This window comes from Thermobia domestica, chromosome 2 (assembly GCF_964235325.1).
Source record: "Thermobia domestica chromosome 2, izTheDome1.hap1.1, whole genome shotgun sequence".
Taxonomy (NCBI): domain Eukaryota; kingdom Metazoa; phylum Arthropoda; class Insecta; order Zygentoma; family Lepismatidae; genus Thermobia; species Thermobia domestica.
Window position 1 is genome coordinate 153173283 of NC_137455.1, and position 22636 is coordinate 153195918.

The 22636-nt window shown below is 35.7% G+C and overlaps 1 long non-coding RNA gene across 8 annotated transcripts in view; it reads left to right on the top strand.

The window, feature by feature from the left end:
• LOC145676569 (uncharacterized) overlaps positions 1-22636 on the top strand; it is a 245540-nt gene that overhangs the window by 111338 nt on the left and 111566 nt on the right. For all 8 annotated transcript variants that reach the window (XR_014129404.1, XR_014129401.1, XR_014129400.1 and 5 more), the window contains exon 2: positions 1782-1848. This is a non-coding gene — a long non-coding RNA (uncharacterized LOC145676569). The remainder of the gene's footprint in view (positions 1-1781; positions 1849-22636) is intronic.

Genomic DNA, 22636 nt, shown 5'->3' on the forward strand with positions numbered 1-22636 from the left:
AATAATGTTTCGACAAAAGTTTCCGAACATATCCTTTTCGATGTTTCTCCAACTCAAAATTATGATGAATCATGATGTGAATTGATTTGGGGGATGTTCAACATCTCTCTATGTAATTGTTTGTCTGTTTTAATGATTGCCTGCACTTTCCGGATAGTAGCTGGTGTACGGCTCATATCAGAATGGAAAGTTGCTGTACAGAGATAGCCTCACTCCTCCTCTTTCCAACCCCCTTTTAACACACAAGCCAGCTATTCTTCGACATGGTGAATCGACTGAGGATGACACGAGTCGAGACACACTTTGTAAAATTCGAGACGAGTCGAAACAAACGTATTTCTGGACTGGAATTTTCGAGTCGAGACACGAGTGGAGTCGAGACTGCTCGTAAACATCTCGACTCGACTCGAGTGTTTCGAAAATCTTTCTATAATTTTTAATATTTTGAAGAAAGTATTTACTCAGAAACAGTGTTGAAACCAATTTCAGCATTTATTACTGTAGAAAGGTACAGAACGTATAAACTTAAAATAGTTAATCTTTCGAGTTCAAGATTTAATTATCAGCTCAATTCAGTTAATTAAAACTAATAATTAATGTCGTGATATTTGATTGTACTTCAAATATAATAATAATAATAATAAAGATTATCTAGTTTGTATAAAACTATTGCGATAAAGTGAACTTCATAAATTCTCTGAATGAGCAATTAGCAGTCTACAGTAATTACCGTAGATATAATTATTGAGTTTTCGTTCCCATGAACGCAATAGGGCTACATAACTTCTGGATTATTCGCTTCCCGGACTGAGGCTTTAATATGTTGCAGCATATCACGAGTTACGGATAATATATAATGTAACATTTGTTGTACATCACACATTATGATACGAAACTATTTTACATAGTATATTATAATAAATGGACTGCTTCGATGCCAAGAATTAGTACCTTTCACTTCTATATCTGTATCTAGATAGATGTTTTTTAAAAAGATTTTTGTAAACACTAAATTATAAAACAATAAACTACATACAGGTTGGCGCAGTGGCAGAGCGTTGCATTGTCTGATGAATCCCGATACCTTTTTCATCATGACGAAGGGAGGGTGCGAATCTCTGTTCCAAGAAAACAGCTCCTTGACACCTGTACTTCGAAACGGAGACAAGCTGGCGGCGGCTTAATTATGCTCTGGGGAATGTGAGTATTTATGTGTCTAGTGGAGCTCGAGCAAGGCACCATGACGGCCGAGGCGTATTGCACACTGCTTGCAAATTACGCACACCCCTTCATGACGACCATGTTTCCCAACGGAGTAACATTTTTCGACAAGATAATGCACCATGTCACAAGGCCAGAAGTGTGATGGACTGGTTCGAGGAACACAGGGGCAAGTTTCAAGTGATGTGCTGGCCCCCCAACTCGCCGGATCTGAACCCAATCGAACACATCTGGGATGTGATTAAACGTGACGTCAGAGCGCATCGCCCCCTCCCCGAAATTTAGGGGAACTACGTGACCTGTGTGCGCACATGTAATGCCAACTCTCTCCAGCTATGTACCAAGGATCATTGCGTCCATGCCAAGACGCGTCGCCGTCGTTATCCGTATCAAAGGTGGACATACTGACAATTAGGTAGGTAGTCATAATGTTCTGGCTGATGTGTGCGTATATTTTAACTCGAATATTTTGTCTCGACTCGAATTCGAGACGTCTCGTTATTTGATCATGAAGTTCATTATTTGATTGATTGATGTTTTATTAATTTTATTTTTTTCAGGTGTCAGGAGTCGGTCTTGTCGTCCTGGCTTGGCGGACTCTCCTCATCACCACCACCAGCATGTGACGTAAGTTTAATCTTAGATGTTGATTTGTTGAATATTCCAATCTCTAACAGTTTTCTCTTATTATGTACAGTTATACCTTCTTTGAACTGTTGTGAAAATTATAGTTTCCAGAACAAAATACCTGTACTTCTACGTAATTTTCGGGACTTATTGTAATACTATGAACATCATCAAGGAAATAATTTAAAAAAATAATGTCCAGCTAATTATAAGTAAGGTCCGAATCTTTTAAGAAAATACGTTTGCGTATATTCAAATGCATATTTTGAAACTTACCAGGGATTGGATAGAGTAGTAGGTCAGAATAGGGTTGATTTAGCGATTGCAGTGAAAAGAACTACTCATCATGAGCTTTTGATTGAACCCAAAATAAAAGTCATAATTCACCGAGAATACCACGTTTTACTCTGATAAATTTACGAGAAAGAAGAAATACCTTCAGAAAGCAGTCAATCTGCCTTTCATTGATTTTGATTTTTAGCAACATGCAATATGTACCTAGGTATTACTCGAAATCAGCAGGGGACGCTGTGGCTCAGTGGTAGAGCGCTCACCTCTGGTGTATTGGGTCCTGGGTTCGATTTCAGCTCGCGCCAGGTGAGCTTTGTGGTGGACAAATACCTGTGCGTGGGTTTTCTCAGGGTTCTCCCGTTTTTTCCCCACTTTCTTCATTTCACCATTTCATTCATCTCTCATCATCACCATCTCTTAGCCTACCTGGCTTAACGTGGGACGTAAATCTGAAAGATTTCAATTTTTTTCGAAATCAGCACGTGAAATCTTAACCTGGTACATCGGATCAGATACCTAACTAACTAACTCTAACTCTATGGCCTATGGAACCCGGAGGTTCAGTGCCGCGTTCACAAAAGCTCTCCACTGACTTCTATCCTTAGCTAATTGCATCCAGTTTCTACTTTGTATTCCTATCTCTGCGAGATCCATCTTAATATTGTCCTCCCATCTGCGCCTAGGTCTTCCTAATGGTCGTTTTCCTATGGGTGTACCAGCCAAGACTTTGAAAGCGTTTCTACTTTCTTCCATTCTAGCTACATGACCTGCCCACCTAAGCCTCCTAGACTTGACGACCCTAACAATGTTGGGTAAACCGTATAAACTATGTAGTTCCTCGTTATGAAGCTTCCGCCATTCCCCATCCTCGTTCCTCTTGGGTCCGAATATTCTTCTCAGGATCCTGTTCTCAAATACTTTCAGTCTATGTTCTTCCCTCAGAGTAAGCAACCATGTTTCACAACCATACAGAACAACAGGCATGATTATCATTTTATATATTTTAAGCTTCAAATTCCTCGACAGAATTCGCGACGACAAGAGATTTTGAACCGAATAGTAACACGAATTCCCTGCTTTTAGTCGACATTTAATTTCTTCGTGAATATGATTTTCGTACAGGATCAGATACCTAATCTCGGCAAATTATTAAAGGTAAGTACAGTTTCACATTTGTATGATAACGAACTATGAATTTATTGAACCGATATTGAGAATCTTTAATAAAGTTAGTATAAAGATTATACCAAAGTTAGTGAAATAACTTCCGACGACGAAGTGCTTTAAACAACAGGTATTTGTTTGCACCAGCAATAACGTATACGAGCAAGCGACTACATGAAGCCTACTTTGTGACACCAATCCGGAAACCAAACTTCACAGAGTTTTCGAACGAAATATACTTGTCACGTCTTCAATATGTAGCTTTGGAGTAATTGAATAATGAAACAAGCCGATGTATTGGAGAACACTTAAATTGGTTGTGGGTAATTTACTGAACCCAAGTTTCTCTGGAATACTCGGAAATCTTTCATTGTCAGCTTCAAATGGTGCTGAAAAGTCTTCATGTAACGATTCAACGGTCGAAATTCAGACATCCTACAGGTGTACTAGTCTGGCCGTTATAGCCTGCAGATTCTTAACAATGACTACTTCAAATGCCCTCGCCTATACCAGTCATGTCTATGAACGGAACCCACTGATCAAGTAGCAAGAGATTATCATTCTTTCGCTGCTTCAGCAAAGATTTCTTGAATAAATTTGATTAGACCTATTTTGTTCGTTATATCCGATTTTGAGGCGTTGAAAACTATATTCGATGTTTTCAACATGTTTTGCTAAGCAGGCACATGGACTCTTCATAACTTACGTAATAAGCCGCAAACATAATGTCACCGTTTCCTTCGGGAACCACTGGGAACAAATGCATGATTTTCTGTGCAAGTATAGCACATTATTTGCTGGATAATTTTCAATGTTAAGCTTTTCCGAAAATTGAATGGTCATCAAGTGAGCGTGAAACTGTTTACACTGCGTCAGTGTTAAATTGTGTTTTCCTGGTCAACTGAATTTTTTTGCTGTGGGTTCATTCGAAACCTCATGATGAATTCTTTTGATTGTAATCAACCCCATTCTGACCTACTACTTTGTTCGATCCCAGGTTAGTGCATACTGCATATTCTAAGGTACCGGTATTCACATATTTCTGCATACGAATAGTTTTAATATTCTTAACATCCTGAATCGGTATTCAACTCCCTTTAGAAGTACTTTTTCTATCATCACTACTTCTTTCTTGCATTAAAAATATATTGTCCCACTTTCAGACAATTATTAAAACAATCGAGCGTCTGAAAACTCAAGTGCATACCTCTATAAGTTATTCGAACTTGGTGTGAAAACTTCTTTAGGTTTTGACCCAAGCGAAATTAATAAAAAGACCTGAAGAAAAATGAAATAAGGTGCTCAACTTAAATTCAGAATTGAGAAGGATTGAGTCATTCAATCAGTAAGTGTCCGGTATCAGTAAACCCTTGTCAGATGCCGGAATTTCTTGCCATTGTACAAATATTGACCAATCCAGAATAAAACGAAATAATCTTTCAGTTGAACGTCCCACGATTATGCCCTTTAACCTTAAGAGAGATGGATGATTAAGACAAGCGAATGATGATGGAAGAATTATGGAATAAACATGTGGAAGGAAGCGGGAGAACGCATTGACACGATATTGTCCGCCACACACTTATTTGGCCAAGTTTCGAACCAGGGATTCCACACACCAGAGGTAAGCGCTACCACTGAGCCATCATGTCCCCTATTGCCCAATCAAATCAACTAGTATTGAAAGATTATTATGCACCTACTAATGGCTTTCACCGCTCTGCTGGCGTAACGCATCAGTCAGGAAGTGACCTGTATGTTGTTTGTACGTTCTGATTAAGCACTCGTGACATGCTTGGTGTCGAAATGAATACCTCTCTGGACATCACGGATTGACTCTTGACGGAATTTCGCTAAATCCTTGTAGCTACGGCTTTAGCTGCCTGTGATGTCTTCACTGTGCGCTGTCTGCCACTACACTGCCGGTCATTAACATTTCCCGTTTCTTTGTATCGCTGGATGGTGCAGTAGACAAATTGTGCACTGATTTGCAGGCAGCGTTGCCAACCTGATAAGAAGATATTATCGTACGTAGCAGTTAAAATTATCGTTTTTGTCGTAAAATTATCGTATCTTTTGTTTTCAGTCTCAGTATCAAGTTTTATTATTATTATTATTATTATTATTATTATTATTGGTCAATGTTCCGTTAAGGGGGTCCAGTGCCTTTGACGCCACTTCTTTCTATTGATTTTCGTTTGATTACATAATATAACGTTATATTAGGTTAGGTTAGGTTAAGTTAGGTCAGGTTAGGTTAGGTTAGGTTAGGTTAGCTTAGCTTAGCTTAGCGTAAGGAGGTCCAGTGTAGTTTTGGACCCCTTAACGGAACATGGACCTTTATTATTATTATTATTATTATTATTATTATTATTATTATTATTATTATTAACAAGGAACTAACATGAACATTTACAGCTAGGGAACAAGATCGAAGCTTAATTCTTTACTAGTATATCGAAAAAAAAAGAATCTGGTTTTCCTTCAACACTTTATGTGTTTACCAGTGAAAACATATACATTAAGTAGCTAACTTCTTCTTGATTAATTACCCGTGTGCATATTAGTGGTCCCCGGTTTGATATGTCTGCAGTATGCTAGTAATGGTTTGGATCAATTCTAGAATATGTTCCATGTTCCATGTTCCATCTCATACAGTCTATAACTGGCTAACAGTGCAACAAAAATATTTAAATTATCACCCGATTAACTTTAATTTGTCTTCATTATTTACCTTCTCGACACGTTGATCGTCTTTGTAATGTTTTGAGTAATTTTGCCACATCTCGTATATTGCATTCTTTTCCATGTAATGAAAGATTTTTTTCCGAATCTCAAATCTCCAGAATTATCTTTACTTCTTACCAGGACTTCTTAAATTATCCTATATCTTCCTATTATCGCACAGCTTCTATCGTACATCGTATAGGAATCAAAATTATCGTATGACTCGATAATTATCGTACATGTTGGCAACGCTGTTTGCAGGAGTTTCAGAATGGCAGAGATCCGGAGAAATGGTTATACTTAGTTTTTCTTTATAATGTGGCCTTGAAACAAACGCCCGAGGGATATGCACCCCTGCATACAATCATGGGGTGTTGAAATGTATAATGCGTAGGATATGATGCGTTTTTTTTTAATTTCAACACTTCTAGTGTAACCATAAAAATGTAATAAAGAAATAATAGCCATGTTTTTTTTTTTTTTTTTAATATTCAGTTAGAACTGGACAGTCTACGGAAAATTTGCAATTGATCAGTGAATACGTCATCTTTCTAGAGCTTGTAGTTTCCGAGATCTAATTGTCGAAAGGATTGGCCACAAACATATAAACGTCCACAAACGTATAGTTTAAAAGAACTCCAAAGATGGCAGCACAGTTAATTTGCATTGATTTTGGAGAAAATTTATTAAAATGCAAAGGCTTTGAACAATAATTTAAAAAAAGATAAACTTCATGAAAAAGATTATTTAAATTATTTATTTAAAGTACACACATTTCCAAATATTTGTTATGTTAAACGTGAAATCACAAATAACCGTAAACCAAAGGTTTGAAATAAAAAGTTGGAGGTTGGAGCTGTGGCGCTTTTATTGCTTTTGTAGCATTTTAATAGATAGATAAGTAATATGTCGGAAATAATATATTATGATTTCCGCTTAGGTAGAGAATTAGTGTTGTGTAACCTAGCTTTGCAAAGAATGCCTCAACTATATTAATAAAATAAAATAAAATAGTAGTACACATCTGAAAAATGTGGACGTATGCCTAAAATGAAATGAAAGAGAAAAAATGACCGTCTGATGAAGCAGAACCTATTAAAACTACCTTTAATAGCATAAAACCTACACGTGAGCTTATTTTAGTGTGACTTCCTTGTTTTGTGACTATTTTAGATGTAAAATTTTTACTGTTTCCTAATTTATTGTATTGATATTTCTTTTATTTAACTGCATATTTATGATTTTATGCAGTGATTGATAGGAATTTAATGACACCCAGTAGAAATTCAGGGATATGATCCATGATTGACACCCAAGAGGAAAATAATACGCTTGCAGGAATCAGTGTATATTAATAGCACGTGAAAACATCCTGTGTGGCCGTAGAAGCAATTGTTGTACAGATCCGAAGTATCTGTATGGGATACGGTGTACCAGTCTCACTATACAGTGGCCCAATAAAGAAGTCGGACATATACCTACTTACATATTGCAAAACAGAATAAACATTCTAAGAGTATGTTTCAGAGGAAAAAATATATTATTCTATATTATTTACTTATGGAAAATAGAAACAGCAATAACAAAACTCAATTTCATGGGTAAAAAATTGCAAAAAGTGAAAATACACCTAAAATCCACGTCAAAAAAGAACTCGGACGGTTGGCAGCAATCTCTCTGTTTTTGGGCGTAATAGAGGAATTTCCAAGATTGTGTCTACTTGACAGTTTTAGGTGTCCAAGTGAAACGAGTTGGAGCCGTACTGTTTGTACGTGGGTAAAATTATGTGTTTAAAATTTAACGTGGAAAGGCGACGTGATTAAACGTCTTTAGGGTTAAGAGAACTTATTTTAAAATATTATAAAGAGGGAAAAATCAGTTCGTGATATTGGGGTAATAGTAAATAGAGCACATTCTACAGTTCATGACATTATTAGATGTTTTAAATCAACAAAAGCAGTGGAAAATAAATAAAAAAGTGGAAGACTTAGTGTGTTTTCAAAGTCAGATGAGCGACGGAGGTTAATAAAAACTCCAAGATAAGTGCTCCTAAACTGGCCAAAGAAGTATCAGAACACCTTAATAAAAAATGTGCATCCCGAAACAATAAGATTGGTTTTAAGAAGAAGTAATTTACATGGAAGAGTAGCCCGTAAAAATAGAAAAAAAAAGTTCGTGAGCAAATGCAATAGAAAAAGAGACTCAGTTTTGCAAAAAATTATAAAAATAAAAGATTTTTCGTTTTGGAGCATTGTGTAATTCGCGGACGAAAGCAAATTTAATTTTTCCGCTGAGATGGTCTATGTTATGTCTGGTTAAAACCTAACGAAGAACCCCGAGAGCGTAATCTACGATCTACTGTGGAATATGAAGGTGACTCGGTAATGATTTGGAGCTGTTGGTCTATGTAAACTTTGTGTAATCGATGGAATTATAGACCAAACAAAGTATTTAAACATTCGAAGCAAAATTTGGTACAAAGTGCTGAAACATTTTGAATAAAAGATTACTTCCAGTACTACCAGGATAACGATCCCAATCACAAAGCACTCAATGTGCGTTTGTAGCTCCCATATAATTGCCCGAATGTGCTGGAAACACCTTCGTAGTCTCCTGAAATTAACGTGATTGAGCACTTATTGGCTCATTTGGAAAACCAGTTAAAAAATCTACTATTAGAACAAAGGAAGACTTGGAATCAACACTTCAGACTGAATGGTCAAAAATTGATCCTTCCTTCTGCAAAACACTTGTAAAATACATGTCCGAAATATTAAAAGCCATCATGAAAAATAAAGCATTGCCAATCAAATATTAAAAATATCTAATAACATTTAAACTTTTCTTACAAATTAGGTGTCCGAGTTCTTTTTGACATGGATTTACGCTATGTTTTCACATTTTGTATCTTTTATAGTCATGAAATTGAGTTTCGTTATTGGTGTTTCTTCTTTTCATAAGTAAATAATATAGAGTAATTAAAATATATTTTTTGTTCTCTAAAGCGTACTCTTAGAATGTTTATTCTCTCTTGGAATGTGTGAATATGTATATGTCCGACTTCTTTATTGGGCCACTGTAGATCTTACAACAGTCAGGAACCGTTCCACCATGTCCCATATGTACTTGATGAACGGTGGAGCTCAGCGTCCCTTTGAGTACTGAAGATACATGAGACAGGACATATTGTGTCAAGTTTTAGCGATCCGAACACTACTTGAGTTTGTATCCGTAGCAAGTACCTCAGCCGAGAATCGAACTCAAGAACACACGTGTTACTTACTTGGCCATGAAGGAGCACCGAAAGGGCTTAGGTAAGGAGCTTTAGCAATCTGAGACCAAATACGTTGTCCTGACGGTATGAAGATACATATTACTCTGCTAGAAGTTATGCAAAATATGCAAATACACTTAGAAGACAATTTATGGCATCGCGAATGTACTGCATTAACCATATTCCACTGAATGAAGACTAGAGGTGAGCTGCATATGTAGTGTATATTGCTGCATACCAGATTGTGGATCTTGTATGGTGAATGCCTTACTAATTGAATAGGAGTATACCAGGAATCGTAGATAAATATATACTAGTCAGTAACAGAAAGGTTTTAAATTAAGAACAGTGTGTCACTGAGAAGACACGGTTAACACGTGTAGAGATACCAATGAATGGTGCAGCAGACCTGTGTTGGAAGGAAATGAAATTTCCGATCCACAGTAGATTGTACCACAAAGGAACAGATACTAAACTTGATTGGCGAAAATGGAGAGTAATGGTAGCGCAGCTACTAAACAGTTGTTTTCAAGAACTAACGATCATGCCACTACGAAACATGCTCACTCTTGGATAATTTCTAATTGTGCCTTTTGTACAAATTTGAGGATGCTGAATCTAGAGAGTGGGGCCACGGTGGCTCAGTGGTAGAGCGTTCACCTCTGGTGCTTGGGGTCCCGAGTTCGGTCCCAGCCCCGCTAAGTGAACTTTGTGGTGGACAAACACCGTGTGCGTGGGTTTTCTCGGAGTTCTCCCGTTTCCTCCCACTTCATTCCACCATTTCATTCATTACTCATAACCGTCTCCTTTAGCCTAACCGGCATAACCGTGGGACGTAAAACTCAAAGATTTCATTTCATTTTGCTGAATCTAGAGAAACTATTTTAAAACATATTCGTCCATAGAGTCACAAGAAATGAGTAATTTTTGAGATACCACTTATGTCAATAGTAAAAGTGCCCACGGTTGGATACATTTCTAATTGCAATTTGTGAATTAATTTGAGGTCCTGAATCCAATGAAACGATTTTCAAACTTAACAGTGCATGGAGTTACTAAAAAGTGACTCAAAATTCGGATATTCGTATTTATTTATATCCCAAATTGAGATCACTTTTGTAGGCACCCCATGGACTTGTATGTTTAAAAAAGCTCAGTTAAAGTTATAACAAAATACTTTGGATAGGTTAATAATTACCTGTACCTTGGGCAGAAAGTGCTCATACATATGCACTATACTTCATAGAATGTTAATATCATATTAACAGAAGAAGAATGTTTTTAAGATATGTAAATTATTATTATGGGATAGTTGTTGCTATGTACATGTTTATGGATACCTAGTCAGCAAGTTTGTGTGCTTGACAGTTTTAAGGAAAAGATATTATAAAGTATATCAACTAATAAACCATTTTTAGCACCGTTCATAGACGTTATCATTCTTATAAAAAAGGTGAGATTAATAGTATATAATTATTGAAGCTAATTTTTACATGCAAAGAAATACTACCACTCGAAATTTGTATATCTTACTTAGCCGAACCAGGTTAACGACTATCCAGTGATAAGTCGTTGTAAAAATTTTGGTTTACCTCACCCGGGATATACTGTAAATTCTCATCCCGAAGCATAGTAGGAGTGAATTTACTTTCTTAGTTAATGAATACGAATTTCACCATATTGAGAAGTGGTAGAATAATTGTAAGAAAAATGGACAATGAAATAATGGAGCATAAATCAAATAATAGTGACAACGGTGAAACTAGTGTAACACCAGGATTGACATCGGAAGACCGAATCTTGTTAGCTTTACAGCGACAATTGATTCAGATGTCTACCGAGATAAAGCAGACCATAGAACAGAACTCCGAAAAATCCAATAAGCAATACGAAGAATTAAAGCAGACGATAGAACATAACTCTGAAGAATTAAGTAGACGAATAGAACAGAAGTCTGATGAATCTAACAAGCAATATGAAGAATTAAGTAGACGAATAGAACAGAAGTCTGATGAATCTAACAAGCAATATGAAGAATTAAGTAGACGAATGGAACAGAAGTTCGACGAATCTAACAAGCAATATGAAGAATTAAGTAGACGGATAGAACAGAAGTCAGATGAAACGAAACAGACAATTGTCCAGGTGGTGAATGACATATCCTCACAGTTCGAGGAAAAGTTAAAAAGAATATCCGATGATTGTCAGGAGAAGCACAATCACCAAAACCAAGAAATCAGTGCTGTAAAAAAAGATTTAGAAGTAATAGAATCTTCCGTTCAACAGCAAAAGATCCAGGTCATCAACAATTCTAACAACATACGTGTAAATACGCAATTGTTAGCTACTATACAGGAAGAGATTAGAACGCTACAGGTTAAGGACAACACATACCGTAATAACTTGGGTAGTGATCGCTTGGAGTTTCCCCACTCACCAGTGATGAACTCACCTTCGCCGGGGTCTGATGAGGATATTATATTGGACGAAATACATCCGAAGAGTACAGATGGGCGAAACATAGATGGTGTAACAACACATCACGTAATGGATAGGAACTATCACTCAACAAGTACACGGAATGATAAAAGGAAGGTAAAATTAAGTGTTAAGATGAGTGAAATACGAGCTATGAGCAAATTCAGTGGTAAGTGTAACGAGAATGCTACTTCTTTCTTAGAAAAATTCCAGGACGAGTGCAATATTATGTGTATAGATAGATCACAATATATGAAATTAATCCCTCATGTATTACTCCCACCTTGTTCATTATGGTTTAAAGCAGTACGTGATCACATCAGTACATATGAGGAATTCAAAGCGGCACGAATCGCAAATTATGAAAATGACTTTTTGCTGGCAAATAGAGATGCCACCATTAGAAATCAACACTTCAATCCTCGATTGCATAAATCTGTTGTAGAGTTTGTTGTAAATACATACAACGAATTAAAGGTCGTTAATCCATTGCAATCGGAATCGAGAATAATAGCATCGATTCGAAATTTGCTTCCATTTAAGTTACAACAGATCTTATTTTCCACCCAGTGTATGAGTTTCAACCATTTATTAATGCTTGTCCAATGCTATGAAACTCAATACCATGCTATGAATCAACAAGCCGGAATGGGTAAAAATAAGAATAATTCAGATCATTTTGTGCCAGTTCGGAATTTAGATATCCGAAGTGTGAATAATACGGAACATAACCTAAGCCGAGTAAATTCTAGCAATCAAAACGCGCAAAATAGGCAAAGTTATGTAGGGAATCCGCCTAACCTAACTAATCATGGTAATCATGATGTCAGATCACCCAACACAAGTAGATATAAAAACAATCGAAGTACTGAGCGAAATTACAGGAATACAACGAACTACGTGGATAGACGTAATTGGAGAACAAGAGATGGCATTTCATATCAAAATCAGAATCACGACGTAATACATGTACAAAATAGTACAGAACCTAATCATGATTGCGCAGTACAATGTACTTTATTAGAATCGTATGCAAGTACGAATGTAACCTGATTACCGTTAATGAAATTTGGTTAAACCCATATCAGCTATAGATTTTCATGAACATTTATTTTATTTTTATTCAATTTAATTCTCTTTAATTCTCATTAATCAATGATAATTCTCAAATGTTTTTAATATATGTAAGAATTATAATTTAATTCATAAATGATTAAAAGCAAAGATTATTTATATTAGATTGATTTGTGTTGAAAACTTAATTGTCAAAGATTATGTTAAGAATAAGATCCATTCTATAAAACTAATTATTCAACGACTATCTTGAATGAGATTCTTCTATGTTTTGATACCTTAGGAATCCAATGTTTATTTTAAAACATCTAACTTATTTATTATATAATGCGCCCTGACTATTTGTAACTCATGTTTGTCCCTTACGATTTTTGAATTCGCACCCTTCAACGATTAAATAAATGAGCGACGACATTTTTTAATAAGAAAATATAATAATAATATAATGAATGTAATTAAAAATAAGTATTGATGAAGTGTAATATTTGTTATAAATGTATATATATATATGAAATGTAATGAAGATATATACGAGGTGCGATCAAAATATAAAGTACATATGTAATTTAAGAACACTATTGTAAACGGACCAGTGGTTCTTGAACATAAAAGCCAAACTCGCTTATGACTTTTATATTCAGTCCATTTGTCGGGCGACATTTTATATAACAAAATACTTTGGATAGGTTAATAATTACCTGTACCTTGGGCAGAAAGTGCTCATACATATGCACTATACTTCATAGAATGTTAATATCATATTAACAGAAGAAGAATGTTTTTAAGATATGTAAATTATTATTATGGGATAGTTGTTGCTATGTACATGTTTATGGATACCTAGTCAGCAAGTTTGTGTGCTTGACAGTTTTAAGGAAAAGATATTATAAAGTATATCAACTAATAAACCATTTTTAGCACCGTTCATAGACGTTATCATTCTTATAAAAAAGGTGAGATTAATAGTATATAATTATTGAAGCTAATTTTTACATGCAAAGAAATACTACCACTCGAAATTTGTATATCTTACTTAGCCGAACCAAGTTAACGACTATCCAGTGATAAGTCGTTGTAAAGTGTTCGCAAATAAATGTAAAAAGTGCAGTTAAACATGTATTTAAAAGTGGGCACTTTTACTATCGGCGTAAGCAGTACTTCGAAGATCGTAACGGCAAGGTTATTTTCCCCGTGACTCCATAGACGGATACGTTTAGAAATAGTTTCAGTAGATTCAACTCCTCAGATTAGTATAAAAAATGTAATTAGAAATGTATTGAAGCGTGAGCGCTTTTTACTAGTTCTTTACTAGACATGTGCCAGCACACTTCTGCTATAATCTGATTTTTCCTTGTGTTTGAAATATTCTTCATATTACCATTTCTGCTGTCAGGTGTGGTTTTAGATATTTCTAGGAATGTTTAAAGGACACAAGGCTTTTATATAATCTCTTTTTTGAGAATAATTAAATACTTTAAGTCATTCCTTTGGAAATTTTATTCTTTGATCTCTCAGCACGTGACATGTGTACCCTGTATGTACTTGAACTGTAATGAAAGAGATAATCCCTTTTTTGCGAGGTGGTATTTTCTCTCAGTGATCTTTTATCATTTTCTCTGTCACACTTTGTAAAGATACTTTTGCCTTTGTAAGTGCGTGCGACAAGATCGTGCGGGTTTGTGTAAATTGGGATGAAAGAATGTAGTTCATTTTTGCACGCACACATACACACACACCTATAGACACACACGTATATATACTCACAGACACATTGCATTCCATACATGTGCATTGTAAGCATTTGATTTCTTTTTTTATTTCCATTTTCTTCCTTTTTCTAAGGATAAAACGAGAGAGAGAGGAGAGGCAAGCATTTGTATTTTTAAGGAATGCAAGTTACTTTCGCTGTAAAGTACACCTGCGCTTTTATTTGGTTGAAATTATATTTTTGGATGTTATGTCCTTATTATAAAAGGGATGCGTCTCAGTCTAAAGGAGGGATAGGGTCAATTAAGGCTATAAGGCTAAACTTCTCCAAATATTTATGCGAAAAACTCAAGTGATGGTAAGGGGCTGTACACATATTACGTAATGCACCAAAGCGGGGAGGGGTTCGGGCTTGCGTTACGAAGTTGACAAGAGTGAGGAGGGCGTCTTCGTTACATAACGCATGTGTTTTGCTATAATTTTTATTCTTATTCTCAGGTTTATATGCAACGTTTTAAACAGATAATTTTATTCAATTCTGTTGTTTTTATAAATAAATAAATATTTCTATTGTTTGGGAAATTGCGAATATACAGTTTATATAAATTGATTCTTGCAGAAGGGACTCGAAAACGCTTAGCTTAGAGCTCCTTCGTGGCTAAGCGGTTAGCGTACGCGCCTTTGGCGTGGGAGTCCCGGGTTCGATTCCCCGTGGGAGCTCATGTGGTTCGGATTCCACGTTAATCAGTAGGTCCACGTCTCATATAGCCTTGCTCCTGAACGGGACGTTAAACTCAAAATCAACTCAACTCGAAAACGCTTAGACACCAGCATGACTGGTGACGAACACTTCGTGTATTACAGTACAATAAAACTCCGCTTTGTAGCTATCGCAGGATTGCATTTACGGCACACACTTTTCTGGAGTTAGTTGTTAGTGATCGTAACCATTATTTGAAATTTTTTTTCGCGTTCCCACTCTTTCTGATGATATTATTTAAAACTTTTGATTTGAATCATTAGCCACTCTATTCTTGTAAGGGGTTTTGCATGTGAAACAGAAAAAAACTCTTTTTCGTCAATTAATATTTTTCGCGACAGAGCGATCCACGATTTGCAGAGCAAAACAAGATATTAAAAACCTAATTCGTCGGGTACTGATTTTTTTTTTTAAAAAATTAGATTTGAATATTTCTGGAGTATTCGAGTTTTTCGCATCCTGGCCCTAATTTAGGACAAGAATAATTTGAAAAGGGGTGAACTGAAATCCAAAGATGATGCTTGAAAACTTGTTCGCAAACTATATGTCCCTGCTTCACGTGTACAGCCACTTCCAATCTGTGGTCGACGAGGAAGAGAACTTTGCATCGTCTACACTTGCAAACTTCAAATATACGAAGCATCCTGGATCGATGTCAATTCTTTAGATCTTGTTTCACCTGAATCTTCCGGCAGTATTTCCTCCTTGCCTATCATCGGCGACTAAAAGAATGGTTACGATCTCCTTGGGAAAACGACAGTATGCAGTTTCGAAGAATTAAGACTGGTTAATTCTTATGACCTTACGAGGTTAAAATGTTATTGCGGTACTACCACGTTCTAATAATTCGATTTGTTGGCAAAAAACACTATAATAGTATATTTTTGGGTTAATTTGTAGATGTTTCAATTACAGTAAAAAGAAAAGAAAGCTGTAATATGCATTACCATGATATGTGAAATTTTGAACTAAAAATTTTGAGTATTGAATGTTAAATGGATACAAGCTTTCTCCGTAAGTTTCCTGTGCAGTATGAAATTATCAAATTAAATACATTGTCAAATATTCATGGGTCATTAACTTAAAAAAGAAGATATTTTGTTTCAACTTGCATTATTAAGATCCTATCATCACATAATACGGATTAAGATGCTAATTTCAGACTGACATTCGATTAATGTCCAAGAATGGTCGGAAATATTCCATTTAATTTCTGTTTTAAGCAAAATAAACTTGCTTTAAAAAATCGTCCTAATTTAAATTGCGATTTATGTCGATTTTCCTCATTCTGGCGGTGTAAAAAAAAAAAAATCCTTGGTGTACATTGATTTCTACTAGACAAAGCACTTAAATCGTTAGTTGAGGAGAATTATTCAGTCGTAGCCAATTCTAATGTTAATGATAGTACGAAAATTTTAAAACATCATTGAGCCATGTGCATTAGTGTATAGCAAGAGGAATTTGAAATATAAGAACACGTTTTAATATATTTGTCCATGTTTTGTACTTGATCCCGAGAACTTCTCAAATAACGTCCGTATTATGCATATTTCGTCCCCAGAAAGCAGAAAGGTTCTAGTTGATGAGTTGATTTTTAGTTTAGCGTCCCTTTCAGCAGCGAGGCTATATGAGATGTAGACGTACTGATTAACGTGGAATTTGAACTATATGAGATCCCGCCGGGAATCGACCCGGGTCTCACGCCAAAGGCGCGTACGCTAACTGCTTAGCCACGAGGAAGCTCTAAAAAGGTTCTAAGCGCCACTTTCCTTGATTTCCAATTAAGTGCATATCCTGATTACCCATTTCATGTTTAATGTTGTGCAGAAAGGAGACAAGTGGCGGAGACAATATGAAAGGTCTTCAGTGAAAATTGAATTCTAGAAGAAAGAAAGAATCGGAATTAATTAGTGTTTCATTCGTTTTTATGCTCTCCTGAGAAATTTGTATTTTTGCTCTTATCTTTTTACTTTCTGGGAGCGATTTGTTATCTCAATTTCATTTATGACATGTAAAGGTGTAAACTAATCGGAATGAAATAAACATCAAGTAGAAATTGTGTCAAAGTATAGTTTAGTTAGCAAATGTTTAATTCAGAATAAATAGAATTTAGCAATGTGTAAATCCATATAATAATAAATTTAAGTTGCAAAATTATACATAGTGTACATAAGAAAAAACACAATCGTTATATGCGAGGATTTACAGGAATGAAGTATTTTTTTATGTTTGGGTTATGAAGATTTGGTCTTATATGCGGAAATAAATTCAACGAATTACAGGTTGTTCTTCCGTATATTAATAAGCTTATGGGTGCTGAACAGTTCTGTTACGTCAGCTCCACGCTGCGTTGGTGATGAAGCAGTGCTTTTACAATTTAATAACACAGTGAATTATCATTATGGGAACATTTTTTAACGTAAATCTTCTTGATAATTACCTTATTCATTTGAGACATAGAATGTTTTAAAAAATAATAATACAGTGCCTGTCGCATAGTCATAAATAGTTAAAAAAAAAACATGTTCTTGTATGTTGGGAACACTCATTAACATTTGTGTGTATGTATGTCGACGTTTTTTTTTTGTTTTTTTTTTTCAATAATGTGTTGAACCACACTCATAATATGTGATCTCCAGCAGAAAAAGGATTCTTTAAAGAAAGAATAATCATGATAGTTACATAATGTTGAGCTGGGTTGATGGATTAGTAGTAAAAGAATAAACGTTTAGAATCAAGAGAAATATTTTAGGAATTATGGTGTTTCACATGTTCCTAATAAATCTCAAATACCATTTGAAAATCATCATAATAAGTTTAGTATAGTATATTTCCACCAATGTTGTATTGGACACATGACAACATTTTTCGATACTTTTTAGTTAATAGCTAAGTTACATTTGACTTTCTTATTTGCAAAACCCTTATTTAAAATTTTCTGAGCTTGTACTTAGCGAAGTGAAGATGTCGTCATTCACACGCATGTTCAGTAATTCTTCCCCGCCTGTGTTGTGTTGAAGACAGTTGTAAACTCACTAAATCCCGATGATGCAGCCGCTATTTATGTCAGAAAAATGTTTCTGTACAAGTGGCAACACAACCAGTTTTCAAAAACCGAAATTATCAGACAGTTGGAATCCCGCAACAATGGTTTGCATCATTCACTCTCCTTGTTGGGCGAATTATCGCAGATTTTGTTCGGTGAAATTCAGGGTGTTGCGAAAATAGAGTCAGATAAACTTTGCCAAAGGCAAAAATCCCGGATAGAAAACAATCTGTGACATTGCAAATGTACTTAACTTTGAAAACAAGAGATTCTAAGAAGACCTAACATATGAAGACATTTGGTATTTCTCACATGCACCATTGACTTCTGCTGATGTAGAAATGCTCTTTCGATCTACAAAACATTTCTCACTGATAAACGCCGAGAGTTTACAGAAGAAAAAGTAAGAAACACATTCACAGTTCATTTCAATAAAGGTAATATAGTTTTGTACGAAATTGAGATTTTATTTTTTAAATGTATATTTCAGTTTTTAATCCATATTTTTGATATTTTTCGTGCATATTTGCATGCATATCTCAGGGTTGGTTTGTGCATGGAAATCCGGGCTCTGCTGATTACTGTAAATCAGGGTTGGCTGGTTTAAACCACAAACAAACAAACAAACAAACACACAAAAAAAAATCTTTAAATCGTGTGAGCTTCATGGTGACGTTTCCACATATTAAACCATCCGCATTACGTTTATCTACTTTTCACCTTTTAATCAAGGGGTCCCGTGTTCAGTTCTCGGTTGAACCACAACCCATCTTTCAAGTGTAAACCAAGTAGCGATTCGAGGTGTCCGTCTAAGCGAAAGTCTTCCTTAAGCTTGATAACCTTGGTATTTCATAAGTATGTTAAGCCTAAACATACGAAATGAAATCAAATTATATATTTCTACTTGAATCAGGGGTGTAGCCAGCAGGTTTGTGTAGGGGGGGCCCGTCGTTTTTGAGGGGGGGGCAGCTACAATGTACAAAGCAAAAAAAAATGTGTTGCTGCTAGTGTTTTTGAGGCCTGAAAGAAAGGAATTTTTTTGTTTCCTTCTGGAAGACTAAAAACACTATTTTAGCTTCTTCTTGTTATTATTATTATTATTATTATTATTATTATTATTATTATTATTATTATTATTATTATTATTATTATTATTATTATTATTATTATTATCCATAAATTATATTCAATATAGTTTTTATTGTGCTTAATCAAGAACTACTGCCCGGGACCAAACGCTATACTTTTGTGCATAACTATAAAGGTAACCAAGAAAGTTCTGAGTTGAATGCAAGTGGAGATAAGGCGAGCGTCAGTTGTTGATTTGGGTATATCCAACATACTACCTGGTTGTGGCAATTCAGACACACCGTGAACTTGCGTAAAGACAGAGGGAACACGGGATATCCACAGAGCGTCATAAGAGCATGTATGCTGAACGAGTTCAAATGGAGGCCACTCATGTGGTTCGGATTCCACGTTAATCAGTAGGTCCACGTCTCATATAGCCTCGCTGCTGAACGGGACGTAAAACTCAAAGTCAAAGTCAAATGGAGGCCAAACGCCGCTGTAGCGGGACAGAAGATATGCCAGGCCTTTAGTGAGGGTGTCGTGACGACGCGGACAGTGCAGTGGTGGTTTAACAAGTTTAAAAACGGTGACGAAACACCCGAAAACACCACGTGCCAGAAGACCAACACATGTACAAAGAGGAACTGGGACTACAATTCAGTATGTGGTGAAACCATTCGGCAGCACATCCATCAACTTGTGAAGCACTATAAGTTGGGTCGATGGGTCTCTCATATTTTGACTACGGGCCAGAAGGCAACGCGGCAGTCGCCTGTGTTTATTTACTGTTTCGGAGCCATTTCTGGACAGGGCGTTGACATGTGATAAAAAGTGTGTCCTATACGAAGCTCCACTGCGCTGTCATCATTGGTTAGCATCCCATGAACCGATTTCAAAACAGCAAAAACCAGTACTGTACCAGAAGAAGGTCCTTCTGTGTGTTTGGTGCATCGTACATCGGGAACTGCTACCAGCTGGTCAGAGTATCAGTTCAACTGTGTACTGTCAGCAGTTGAGCTGTGCTCAACAAAAACTCAAAACTGGAGCCATCACTCAACAAAAACTCATCAATTGCAAATGGGTCCTCGTTTACGGGACAACGCTAAGTCCCACGTGGCTAGGATGACTCAGGACACCATTTTCCGCCGTGGATGGAAAACAATATTGCAACCACTATATTCCCCGGGTATTGCACCATCCGATTATCATCTGTTCCATTCCTTGTAGAATCATTTTAGAGGACGCCAGTTCAAATCCCTAGTAAAAGTCAAAATGCACCTCATACTTTCTTCGTTTCACGGCCCACCAAGTTCTACCGCGATGGATTGCATGGCCTTTTAGAACGTTTTCAGAAGGTCGTCGATGCTGATGGGGACTATTTTTGATCTTCCAGGTTAGGTGACATATCGATGTTCGAAGGTGGTGGGTGAAAAAGCAACAAAACTTTTCTTGGTTACCTTTATATTTAAATTTAATACCTTGTATACAGAACCTATCTACAAGGTACAAGGTATCTACAAGAGAACCACAAGATTGATTCTCTTTGAAATTTCACTTAATTTCTTTATGGTTTCCTGACAAAAATATTTATTTATTATTCGTGACTAAAACAAAACAGAATTATTTTATTACACTGAGTAGAAATAAAAGAGAGCGAATGAAATCCAAATGGAATAAAAGCATTGTTTCTCACCAAATTTTCCATCCTCTATGTCTTTTAAAACGCTTGTTAAAGCATATAAAATATACTGTACTTACAAATCAGTTTAGTACCTTTGTTTTATGGCTGTATTTGTAGTACCTTGTGAAAAAGTTTGTTTTCAAACTGCCAAATATAAATCGCAGTAAATTGTGTAATATGCTGTCACAAAAAAGTATCCTATTTTTCGATCGGTATAAGGAAGATATACTATACTATTTTTAGATCGGTATGGAAAAACAATATTTCTCCACACTATTTTACCATAAATTATTAATTGTCAATAAACTTTGTTACTTTTATATGAATGAAGCGAGATAAGTTTACTATGATGTTTTAAAAGTTGGTCATTTGGGGGGGCCAGGAAACCATTTCAGGGGGCCGGGCCCCGATGGGCCCCCCTTGGCTACACCCCTGACTTGAATGAATGCGTGTTGTTTTATAAAGAAGCCAAGGTTGCTTAAATATATTGATAGAAATTGGCAAAATTTATCAACTGCCTACATAGCTTCCATCAGCAGCTTGGATTTGACTTGGTTTTTATGTTATTGAATGATATCTATATACCAAGTTTGTAATTTAATACCTCAATTTTAGCGTAGTGATTATGATACGTTGACCTTAAAATTTTACATACAAATACATTTAAAGTAATAATAGGATTTTCCTAGTGGCTAAGGCGGGAGTTTCGAGATTTGTATATAATTCTGTATAACGTTTTTACTTGTTTAACTGTTTATCTCTTTGTCCTTCTGAAATTACTCTTGACAATTATATTAACAAGTAGGCCTATGTAGAGATCAGTACAACGTGTTTTTATCAGGAGTCCTTCGTGAGTGAGTCGGCAATCGCATTTGTGACCAATTAGTCCCGGTTTCGTGTCCAAATGGACAATTTCTCTTGGATGTAAGCCGAGAAACGGTTTGGATTCCGCTTTCACCTTACGTGACCCCTTCCAGCATAACCTTGTTGTTGCATAATAACACCAAGGCGAAACAAGCTAATTTCTGTCCATATCTAATATAAATACATAGAGTAAATTATTTAAACCAAAAAAAACCTGGTTTCAACCAAAAAAAATTGTTTAAACCAAAAAACCTGTTGTTTTGGTTTTTCAATAAAAACCATGGTTTTTGCCAACCCTGCTGTAAATACATTACCGTCCGAAAAATGTAGGAGCAGTCACATTTTTACATGTCAATATTAATTTACGATAAACTATTAAAAAAATATTTGTATTGATTCATGTTTCTACACTAAACAAAATCGAAGACAAGAAGTTTCTTTGCGTGTTTCTTATAAATTTTTAAATATTAAATGTTTTTCAGTAGAGTCAAATAAAACGATCCGGGATAAGCCCTACATATTTTATTTTAAAAATAAATATCTGTAGTTAATTTACAGTTTCTTTCTAGTACAATAAAAAGTGTTTTCGTTAGCACACAGTAGTGGCTACGGATAATATGATTCAATTTAGATTTAGGTTTGTACACAGGA